The sequence below is a fragment of the Macaca thibetana genome, chromosome 14 (genome assembly GCF_024542745.1).
Source record: "Macaca thibetana thibetana isolate TM-01 chromosome 14, ASM2454274v1, whole genome shotgun sequence".
NCBI lineage: Eukaryota > Metazoa > Chordata > Mammalia > Primates > Cercopithecidae > Macaca > Macaca thibetana.
The window spans coordinates 71,656,832-71,669,097 of NC_065591.1; the positions used below are offsets into that span (position 1 = coordinate 71,656,832).

The 12,266-nt window shown below is 35.1% G+C and overlaps 1 protein-coding gene across 1 annotated transcript in view; it reads right to left on the reverse strand.

Annotated features, from left to right (window-relative positions):
- TENM4 (teneurin transmembrane protein 4) overlaps nt 1-12,266 on the reverse strand; it is a 3,098,737-nt gene that overhangs the window by 1,303,402 nt on the left and 1,783,069 nt on the right. The window lies entirely within an intron of this gene.

Below are 12,266 nucleotides of genomic sequence, written 5' to 3' on the forward strand. Positions count from 1 at the left end.
TCACCAACACTGATCATTTGCCAGGACTCACATAGCACTTAGAGTAAGACAAACTTATTACTATGGCTTATGAAAAAGTAAAGTTCCTATCTCACAGCCCTACCTATGTTTCTGACCTCATCACATAACACTCTCCCCTTTGTTCATTGCACCCAGGTCACATTGCTTTAAAAACAAATTCCTTGAAGACACAAGCTTGCCCCCTACTGCCACAAGGACTTTATGTTAGCTATTTTCTCTGACTGGAAAGCTCTTCTAATATTTACATGTCTGGCTCTTTCCAGCCTTCCATAGTACCTTACATAAAGTAATCCCAACATACTCATTTTCACATGACTTTATTCTAACTCTTCACATAGCTGTTATCACTATCTGATAATTTTTCCTATTTCATCTTGATTGATATTTTCCCTTTATTAAATGCTAGCCCCATGCAAGTGGGGAATTCATTTATCTTGTTAATTGCTTTGTCCCAGGTCCCAGGACATTGCCCAGCAAAGGTAAATGTTCAACAAATATATGTAAAAGGAATGGAGCAAATAAATGTTAGTTTTCTTCCCACAAACCCTGTAAACAAATGCTATTTGAGTGAATGAATAAATAAGAAGCACCATGCTTGTCTGCTCCCTTTCTGTAGCCAGCCTTTGCAGAAATCCATCACATGCATTATATTTAAATTGTTCCATATGGTCCTTCTTGGGTGACTGGGTTTTACTTTGTACTGAGTTTGTCCCACTGGTAGATCACCTTAATTTCTTTCAAGTCTTTGACGTTGTTCCTTTTATCCAGAAGGAAATAAAGGTGATAATTAGCAGCTGTCATTAACTATAAGCTGCTCTTGAAAGGTTGGATACCCCTTTCTAATCTTTGAGGGTATGGAGGTTCCCTCCTAAAGTGGAATTAACATGACTTTCTGAGGAGGTCATCCTGAAATATCCCGGCATGGAAACTTTTACATTGCATTTTTATTCAACACATAAAGGTCAAAGTAGAAAATAAACAATTAAGGGTCCATATTTAAAGCATCTTGCTTAAATTGGCCTGAATAATTTTGACTTCACTTCCCTTATAGTTGCCACTGCTTAAAAATGCAGTGGCCCATCACCTGAAGCAATAGGCTCCTGCCTACCCCGCTCTACCTTTCTGTGGGCATTGAAGCAGTGGCCACCCCGTGAGGATGTTTTGTGGATCAGTCTTTGTGTGTTAGAGTATTTCCTTTCAATTCAATTCAGTTAACATATTTTGAGCACATATGTTGTACCAGCATTCTGCTGAGCACTTTTACATGGATTTACAAAGTACTCCATGAGGTAGGCATGATGTTCACAGTTTGACAGATGAGGAAACTGGTCTTCAGAGTGGTTTGTAACTGGCCAAGGTACAGAGCCAGTACTCAAGTAAAAATATGTCTAACATCAAGGTTGATTGTCCATAGGTTTAGCTTTTAACCCAGAAACTAGGTCCTGCCTAGTCATAGAGCTTCCAAGACCATTTTTCTAGTATCCATTTTCTAGGAGGTGGGTTGATATGTAGAAACGAATTAGGTAACTACTAAATCATTACCATATGTGTTACCCTCACCCGTGACTTCTTCCCCTGCATAAAGTTATTCTACCCTCCCATCCATCTTTTGCATATATAGTCATCCCTTGGTATTTGTGAAGGATTGATGCCGTACCCCTTTCAGATACTAAAATCCATTGATGCTCAAGCCTCTTCTATAAAATGACATAGTATTTGCATGTAACCTATGCACATCTTCCTATATACTTTAAGTCACCTCTTGAGTACTTACAACACCTAACACAATGCATAAATATCACTTCATTTGTGTGGATTCAACCTAGAACTTGGAACTTGGCATGTGGCCAACTCAAGGCTTATTTCTTGGAATTCTGTGAAATATTCTTTTTCCAATTTTCTTTTCTTTTTTTTTTTTTTTTTTTGACACGGAGTCTCGCTCTGCTGCCCAGGCTGGAATGCAGTGGCTGGATCTCAGCTCACTGCAAGCTCCGCCTCCTGGGTTTACGCCATTCTCCTGCCTCAGCCTCCAGAGTAGCTGGGACTACAGGCGCCCGCCATGTCGCCCGGCTAGTTTGTTGTATTTTTTAGTAGAGACGGGGTTTCACCATGTTAGCCAGGATGGTCTCCATCTCCTGACCTTGTGATCCGGCCGTCTCAGCCTCCCAAAGTGCTGGGATTACAGGCTTGAGCCACAGCACCAGGCCTTTCCAAATATTTTTACTCCATAGTTGGTTGAATCTACAGATGCAAAATTCAAAGATATGGAGCACTGACTATATGTAACTAGGATCCCAAAGAAGCACCCTCTACCCAAGGACAAAAATGAGTTGGTAAAATCACTAAGAGGTCTCAAAGACTTTTAGGTTTTATTTACTAGTTGACCTCGCTTGCTCAGTTTCCTCTATTTAAAGTCCTACAGTTGCCAGGCTATACAATCCCAAATCTTGCCATTTTACCCACTTTAAAAAACACAAAACTTCCACCAGAGTATGGTCAAGTAAATACAAATTTGGAGGTTTCAGCTGAGGATCCTATAGTCTGTCTCAAAGAGATGATGGGATTGCTGTGCTCACTGTTGCAGAACGTGCAGGTAGCTGGGAGGTGCAGTATGTGCCCTTTTCCAAATGGCTGAACTGAAAAAAATCTCCAAGGGCAAAGAGGTTCAGACTTGCCATTTTTTGTTTAATGTCAGTTTTTCAAGGAGGTGGCAAGGAAAGTACTCACATTACTTTAGAAAAATCCCACTTTCAGATCTCTTCCTCTTCTTTTTTGTCCCATTTAGTACTTAACTGACATGTGGAAGGACAAGGGTATCAGGAACAAGAGGAGCTAAGACAAAGAAGGGAAGAACACCAGCCAGAAGGAAAGAAGAATGAAAGAAGAACAAGGAAGACAGCAACCTGAACTAGAAGGGAAGAGAAGTAATATTTATTGAGCGAACTCAATGTACCAGGAACTACTGTGGAGAATCTGCTCAATTCAAAACGATTCAGTGTATAGACATTATTATTTGTCTTAGAAAAGCAAGAAAGTCAAGTACAGGCAGGAGACATCATGTGCCACTGCTAGTTAGGAGTACTGTCTGGCTACAAATTTCCTTTTTAATTTTAACTCAATTAATCACCCTAAAACTCCAGGAGGTAAGCCGCATTGTGCCCTTTAATAGAGAAGGGGAAACAGACTTTTAGCAGTCAGACACGTTTGTAAAACACTGGCTTAAATTAAAACTGGTCTCTTTATTATAGGACTTCTAGAAATTTTACTTTACTAAGAATGACTCTGCAAGAAAGGATCATATTCAGCAACATCATCTTGCTGCACAAACTCATTGCTCATGAATCTTGATTTACTACAAATGATTTTTAGGACTTTGAAACTATCCAGAGAAAAAGAATAGTTGTTCAGCTAGCACTAGGTTGGTTCAAATCCAAAGCTGGTCCATGTTCACTATTTGACCTTAGAGAATGTATTTAAACTGTGTGAACTTCCATTTTGTCATCTATATAATAGGGAAAATAATTTCTGTTGTCTTGACATTGTAGGACAAGTAAATGTGCCCTACATACCCTTGTATGATGGGTGAAATATCAAGAGCCTCTTTATTATGGCAGAGAGGAAGGTGATCTCTTTTTCAGGTCCTGGGAAGCCCTTCTGATCACTGAATAAAGCTTTCCATGGGGTCAGAAGTTGGTGAGGCAGCAGGATCCCAGAGTTAGCAAACAACCATACCCATGATTGTTCAGCTCTCTTGGTAATTCATTGCTGAGGTCTTTTGTATGTAAACTCTGTGCGCATCTCACTTAAGAGCCCAAAGTCCAGATAAGCTGCCCTGCTTGGGCTGTGTTTCACATTTATATGCAAGTAAAGAACAGAGTCAGCATTGGAAGACTCATTCTGGTTAAGAATTTGGAACATGTAGGTCTGTTTCAGGCACAGCTGTTTACCTGCTAAGTGGTCTTGGGTAAGTCGTTTAGCTTCTTTGTGCCATAGTTTTCCTATTGGGATAAGGTGAAAATGAAATGATTTGCTGTGTGTAAAGCATTCCTTTCCCATTTTTTCCAAAGATAAAATGAGTTCACTATTCAAATTGAAGGTGGTGGTTGCAGCTTTTGGCACATAATAGGAATGCTCTGCTGTAATGTGCTCCTGAAGAAGGTTGTGATCTTGCTAGAGATGTGGCTGTAACATCACTTTCTTTGCAGTAGCTATTGAGGTGAATGAAAAAGAGTAATCATTCTTTGTCAGTCTGTGAAAGCCTCTCTGTCCTTGGGCTTTTACTGATCACTCTGCCGGCTCTACCTGGCTTAACCTGTCATTCCAGTTCATCTCTCAAGTTTCAGCCTTGTCTTGTTTCAGGCAGTTGTCCCTATGCTCCCCTCCGACTGAGTCACGTGACCCTGCTAGGTGACCCAGAGCCCTTGTTCTTCTACCACTTGCAAGCATATCACACTTACATGATCACACGTCTTCCCCAACAGACCTGGTCAGCTTTCCAAAAAAGCCCAGTGAAGGAAGAGACAATGCATTCTTGCTCGTCATTCTATCCCAGGTTACAGCACATGCCCAGTAAAAAGTACAAATTTAAAAATAACCACAGATGAACAAGTGAATGAAGGTACATAACTTTCCCAAATTAATTAATGACAACTGATATGACTTCCAAGATCATGTGCTTTCCACTAATCCTCATTAGCTACTAACAAAATTGTTAGATTATGCAAGGATGCCTGCCTTTTAACAAGCAGCTCATGCCTATGAACAAAGCCACACTTATTGAATTCTATAATTGTTCTTGGGAAGTGTTTAAGCTCTATTTTGTTCTTAGGAGAAAAATTAAGAAGACCCTTCAGTTCAGTTTCGTTTTAACAAAATCAGTACCCTTAATATGAAGTTAGAATTATATTTATGCTTATTCCTGAGGGGACTGCAATTTAATGAAAGAATGTGACATGCTAATAAGTAGTGTTTGAACATTATAATGCTATAATGGAGGAAGACATGAAACCCATGTTATTCATATGAAAACACTAATGAAAAGGATTTAAAGACTACAAAACTTTAAATAGACCATTATTGATATGAAGAAACTGAAGCAAGCATGAAACAGCTAGATAATCCAGGGAAGCTCCCACTGTCTTCCCTCTTAAGGCCGTTAGCCTGCATTCAGTGTTTAGTCATAATGAAGTCAGGCAATCTTACAGATTTGAATTAGGCATGAAATATGTAAAAAAACATTTTGGAAGGGGGAAAGAAATATTTTAAATAAATATGATTTGCAGTCTTTATGTTACTAGTTTTGTGAAACTATCCTAAGTTTTAGAACAGAATATATCACAGAAATATAAATGTTGGTTTGAGGAGCAGAATATATTTTGAACACAGTTCTTAAAATATGATAGTATCAAGTGTTCAATTGTGGCATCTGGTTTTAAATATAAGACTTGTGCAATTTGAATACACCTTTTGTGGTTTGTTAAACTCTGAAAGTGCTTACATTGTAAGGATTCTTCAGCAGCAGAAGTCTGAGCTTAGGTTGAGGTGGGCAGGGATTGGGTTAAGCTCTTTCACCCCTGCTTCCTACAGATCCTAAGGACTCACCCTTACTTAAAATTTTTTAACCACTTTAACCTTCTTTAGGAGGTAGTATAGCATATTAGAAAAAGTGTGGACTCTAGAATCAGACAGATCTGGGTTTAAATTTCAATTCTGATAGTTCCTAATTAAATTTGGCATCATATACTTATTTGATATTGGTCTCCATCCTTTCTCCATGTGAGGCTTTATATAAATGAGATAAAATATGTAAGTTTCCTTATCATAATAACTTTAAAAATGTTAGCTACTTTCTAGTTGGAGGTTCACACAATTCCACTTATGCTGATAACTTCAATGAGTAAAAATGGGGAAAGTATGGATACATACAGAAGTGGGAGCTCTGGAGAAGTGGGAAGTATATGAGCACTCTAGAAGAAACAGCTGTTGCTCATCTCTGGCTGATTGTTATTTTTAAGTGGCAATTAATTAAAAAAAAAGTTTGAGTCTCTGCTGCCACTCAACACGGAGTAAAAAGGGACAAAACTCATCTACTTGAAACAACTAAAAACAAACAAACAACAAAACAAACTATGAAACAACATTTTTCAGGAAATTGGATCCCAATCAACAAAGAACAAGGGCCCCCCGAAAGATTGTTGGTAAGCAGATGAGGTGAGCACGGTGATTACCAAAGTCTACTGTTTGAGGAGTTTCCAGCAAAGGATAGCCTGACAGTCTCTCTGACTCAAGTCTGGGGGAGGCCAAGGTGGATAGAGCTCACAGAACACAATAGCACATGTCTCTGAACACATGGATGTTATTGTCATAATTTTGTTGTCAGAATTAATTAAAGTAATATAGATAAGATCACATAGCATCTACACTTAGTAGATGCTCTCTTCACTTATTTTTACTGGTTTAATTTTCTCTTAAATCCTTTTTGAATAGAACCTCTGCCACTCCTTATAATAAAGATTACTGAGCATACATTTCGTATCAGGCATTGTTTTATGAACCCTATATGTAATACTTTTTAAAAAATTTGAATACAGTATCAATTATTAAATATAAAAAATATATTTTCAGGTATAAATGGCATAGACAGTCTACATACAATGTCTCATTGAATTAAATGAACAAATTCATGAATTATTTGACTGGTCTTTGTATAGAAAAGTCACATATTTTCACATTGGTTTTCTCTACCACACCCAGAAGTCAGCATTCCATTTTCAGCATAAATATTTCCAGATGCATATTAATGATTCCACATTCTCATTTCCTCTCATGCTTTCAGATCTTTAAACAGGCTAAAAAGCATAATTTATAACCATACATTATAATTGGAAGACTTTTCTACTCAGGTTTTCTAACACACCCAGGGTGAATTGAGTTTTGAGTGGTACAATAGAATGGATTTGAGTTCTGGCTCCATCAGTAATTCACCAAGTCATCTGGACAAGCTGGGAAAGCTGCCCTTGTGAAACAAGGATGGTAGAATTCATGCAACGAGGAAGCTTTGAAAACTGTAAGATAATTCAGGTGAAGTGTTAGTATACAGTAACTATTTTTTTAATGTTAGATATTATATTTATTTTTTTTTTTACTAACTCTCATAATACTGTCCTTCTTGCTGGTTGGTTTGTGAATTATGGTTTATTCAATTCATGCTGGCTGCTACAAAGTAAGTGTTAGACATCTACGACTGTACCAAACTCTTGTTGGATACTTTTCCTGAATTCAGGGTAGAAGTTTTCATGCCCTGCTTCCCTGTAGAAAGAATAGCATATTTCCAGAGCCTTTGATTAAAAAATTAATCATGTTAAAATAGCCCAGTCCAAATTAAATGTAAGCAAGCACTATTTTATATTTGATAGTTACAGCAAATGCTGTGGGTTGAATATAAATTCAAAGGTATAATTAGTTATCCTTAACTAGTTCTTAATTGTACATTAAATTAATTTTTCAGTGAAAATATGTTTTTATTTTTCCAATTCTGAGCTACGATTCAGGGAGACATTTTCACCTCTCAGTTATCTATGCTTTTAGAGTCTAAAATACCTGCTGACTTATTAGCTTCACCTATTAGTATCTGCGCAAGAGATTATGTCGGTCTGTAATTTTTATAAGAGCATGGTTGGAGTAGTTCTTGTAATTCTTTCCTAAACACAAGGATTTCTAATCCTTGGAAGACTCGAAGACCCAAATATGTTAAGGGTCTTTTTACATCATAAAGTGTTAAGTGCAAAATATATCTGCTGTAAAACATAGCATTGATTCAAGTTATTCAAATACACATTTCTGAAGATGCAAGTTTGACCTGATTTGGGTAAATGACTCAAGAAAACTTAATATTGGTATGAAGATTTCTGCTTCCAGTATGGCTAAGACACAGATGGGATAAAAGTAAATGAATAGACAAATATCACACAACAAAGAGCATAAGAAGGCCAGAATGAATAAATTAATAGCAGACAAAATAGACTTCAAAACAAAATGCATTACCAAACATAGAGTCAGTCACTTCATAATGATAAAAGTCAATTCACCAGGAAAATATAGGAATTAAGAATGTTTATGCAATAAAAGAGCTTTAAATTAGATAAAGGAAAATTAAAGGGAGAATGAACATCTCTAGAATAGTATTTGCAGATTTTAACATCCAATCCTTAGCAATTGATACAATAATTAGAAAAAAGTAAAAACATAAAAAATGAGACTAACACTATGCATTCCCTTGAAATAATAGATATTTATAGAACACTCTATTTCACACCTAGCGAATACACATTCTTTCCTAGTGTTCATGTTATATTCACCACGATGAGCTATATTCTGGTCTACGTAATAAATACATGTTAAAGGATTTAAACCATAACTAATATGTTTTGTGACTACATTAGAATTGAACCAGAAATCAGTAACAATGAGATAGCTAGAGTATCATATTTTCAAATTAAATAACATACTCTAAATACTTAGATATAATTACAAATTTTTAAATAAATCCCTAGGGTCAAATAAAACCAGAAGAAATCATAGGGAAATTAGAAAAATTTGAGCCAAATAACAATAAAAACACAACATTTCAAAATGTGTGTGTTGCATCTAAAGCAATGCTTTGAGGAAAATGTATATGTTTAAATGCTTAAGTAGAAAAGCTGATCTAAAAATCAGTAACCTAAGATTCCAACTTAAGCAGATTGAAAAAAGAAGAGTATAGCAAACTTAAAGCAAGTGGAAGGAAGAATATAATAAATTAAGAAGAGGCATAAATTAAATAGAAACCAGAAAAACCAAGTAGAAAGCAATTTGTTATTTGAAAGCATCAACAAAATTGTTACATCTTTAGTTATTCTGATCAAGTAAATAGGAGAGAGAATATAAATTGCCTATAATAGAAATTAAATGCAAAGTCTAATATGTTAATTTTATGAATAACATTATGTCAGGAAATTAGACAATTTCAATGGAACAAAAGTATATTTTGAAAAATAAAACTTATCAAAAGTGACTCAAAATGAAACAAAAATATAGTTTGATATCTGTTAAAGGAATTGAACTTCTATCCAAACTCTTCCCACAATATAAACTCCAGGTTCTGATAATTTAATTGTAAATTATAACAAGCATGTAACAATGATATAATATAAACCCTTTAAAAATTCTTTTAGAAAATGAGGAAGAAAGACATCTCAGCTTAATGAGGCAGGCATAGTGCCAATGTCATGACTGGACAAGGACATAATAAATATAATTCCTTTTACGAAAATAGGTTCAAAATGCTTGGCAAATTATTATCAAATCACTTTTAACAATACCTAATAATAATAATACATCATAATTACTGAAGTTGATCTCAATAATTGAAGGTTTATTTAACATTTACATTTATAATTTAAAAACCAATCAATGTAAGATATCATGTTGAAAGAATAAAAGGTAAAACAGGGATATTATTATGATAATAGTTCTAGACAAAGCATTTGTTACAATCCAACACTAGTTATGTTAAAAACTCTCCATGAATAAAATATATCATCCTCAATCTGATATATGGTATTTAGAAGTATATTCTAGCTAAATCATACTTAGTTGTTAAATATTGAACACTTTTTCTTAGGATCAGTAATATGACAAAGGTGTCCCCCTTCTTGCCACTTCTAGTAATTATTTTACTGGAGGTGCTAGGCATTGTAATCAGGCAAAAATCATAATAATAATCATCATCAAAAGTCCAGAAAGGAAGGAAGAAGTTATAACATACTGACTTGTAAATGACCTGGTTGTTTTTTAGAAAATTCTAATAACTGTATATATTATTAAAACTAATGACTGAATTCAGCAAGGTTATAGGATACAAGACTAATATACAAAAACACTTTTTATGTTCTAGCACTGTACTATTAGAAAATTAAAACAACACATTTATACTAACATTAAAAACAAAATAGGAATAAATTTAACAAAAGGATTTGCAAGACTTCTACATTGAAAACTATGAAATATTGTGAAGGAAAATTAGAGAAGATATAAATAAATGGATATGAAGGCTCAATTTTGTTAAACTCTCAATTCTACCAAAATTTCAGAAAGCTTTTTGTGGGGAGAGTTACACATTGACAGATTAATTTTAAAATTTATATTGAAATGAAAAGCACCACGAATATCCAAATCAATCTTGAAAAAGATGAAAAAACTTGGGAAATTGACCCTACCTGACTTTAAGACTTACTGAAAGACTACAATAATCTACAGAGTGTGGTACTGGCATAGGGATAGACAGATAAAAAAAAACGAGGAGTGCCCAGAAATAGAGCTACCCTTATAAGGTAATTAATTCTGGGGAAAGTATACCAAAGTAATCCAATGGGAAATGAAAATCTTTTAAGAAGTAGTGCTAAAATCACTGGGTTTTGATGTAGGAAACAAAATGACATTAACATCCAATACCATATATAAGAATTAATCCAAAGGGATCACAGGCTTAAAGAGGTAGAAACGTAAAACTTTTGGTGGAAAATAGATGATATATTTATAATTTGGGGGTTGGTATTTTTCACACACGTCAATGAAAATGATCGCCACTAAAAAAAACCCTGATCAATTAGCCTTTACGGAAATAAAAAAAAACTTTTGCTCATCAAAAAATACCATAAGGAAAATGAATGGCAAGCTCCAAACAGGAAAAATAATTTGCAAAACATATTTAACAAAGGATAGTGACCAAGATATATAAAAACCTCCACTCCTAGATATTTACTCAGGACAAATATGCATAAAAACAAACATTCATAAAAGACTTGTACAAGAATTCCTTTAACACCTTTATTCATTATAGCTCAATATTGGCAGCAGCCCTGGTAACCTTCAATGGCAAAATGGATAAACACACACTGATTCTTAATTGAGCACTACTCATGAATAAAATTACTAATGCATTCAACAACGTGAGTAAATCTCAAAAACATTTTGCTGGGTGAATGAAGTCTTACACAAAAGATAAAATCCTCTATAATTCCATTTATATGAAATTCTAAAACACGAGACATTTAGACAGGATGAAACAATTTAGGATATTGTTCGTCTTTGGGAAAGGGTATGATGGTATATTTCATATCTTGATAGGTGATTGGGTTACCCAGGTGCAAACATTTGTCAATACTAACTGAATGTGCACTTAATTATACATTTTATTGCACGCAAATCTTACATTAAAAACTGTAAACAAATATTGAGCTCCAGTTAATAATATGCATCTTGAATTAGGGATAAAAGTGTTCATGTCTGCGATTAACTTCGAAATGTACTGAAACTTAGATGGATTAGTGGATAGAGGGATAGTAGATATAGATATCTAACAAATCAAGTAAATAAAATATTAATGGCAGAATCTAGGTGGTGGCTATATGGTACTTGTCATACATTTTTTCAACCATGGAATGTGTTTTAATGTTTTCTTTAAAAGTTTTGGGAAGAAACTCTTGTTGGTCTTTTGAATCTTAGCAACTTATAGCTCCAAACAAGAACGTTAGTTCAAGTTCAGAAATATTTAGAAATAAAATTGAATATTGTAAGCAATTCCAACTGGTTTACTCACCCTTAACAATTTTTGGTGTTATTCTGTTTCCTCTCCATATTCATTTCATTGATAGTTTGTAGCGTTTGCCAAAACCTCCTCTTGAAATTCTACTGCATGCTTCTTTTCCTTCCTCATACTTCATGTCATTCTTATTTCTTTTGCTGTCTCCTCTTCCTTCCCATCTCATTAAAAATATGTTTTTCATCAAGGTTCTGCCATTAGCTTTCTTTATTTACTCCATTAATATTTCTCAAAATTGGCCTTAGAACCACACTGGTTACTTTTTAAAAGTTCAGTCTCATGGACCCTCCAGGAGCTTCTGAATTAGATTCTCTGGGAGTCAGGTCCTGGAATCTATATAGTTAACAAACTCGACAGGTGATCTTTATACACCTTGTTAAAAGCTCCTGCTGCACAAGCGTGCCCTTGGCAAGCCCATCAACGTGCATGGCTACACCTGCCCCATCTGGCTCTGCTGTTTCATTTGGATGATTTGCTCGCTGCTTCTGTTTCCATGTTGATCCTTTTATTTGGCCCTTTGTTTTTGTTTTTTTTTTAACCATGAGATTAACTTCCTCAAATAGTGCTTTAGTGGTGTTACCCACTTTCACAGCTCCTGCTTGAC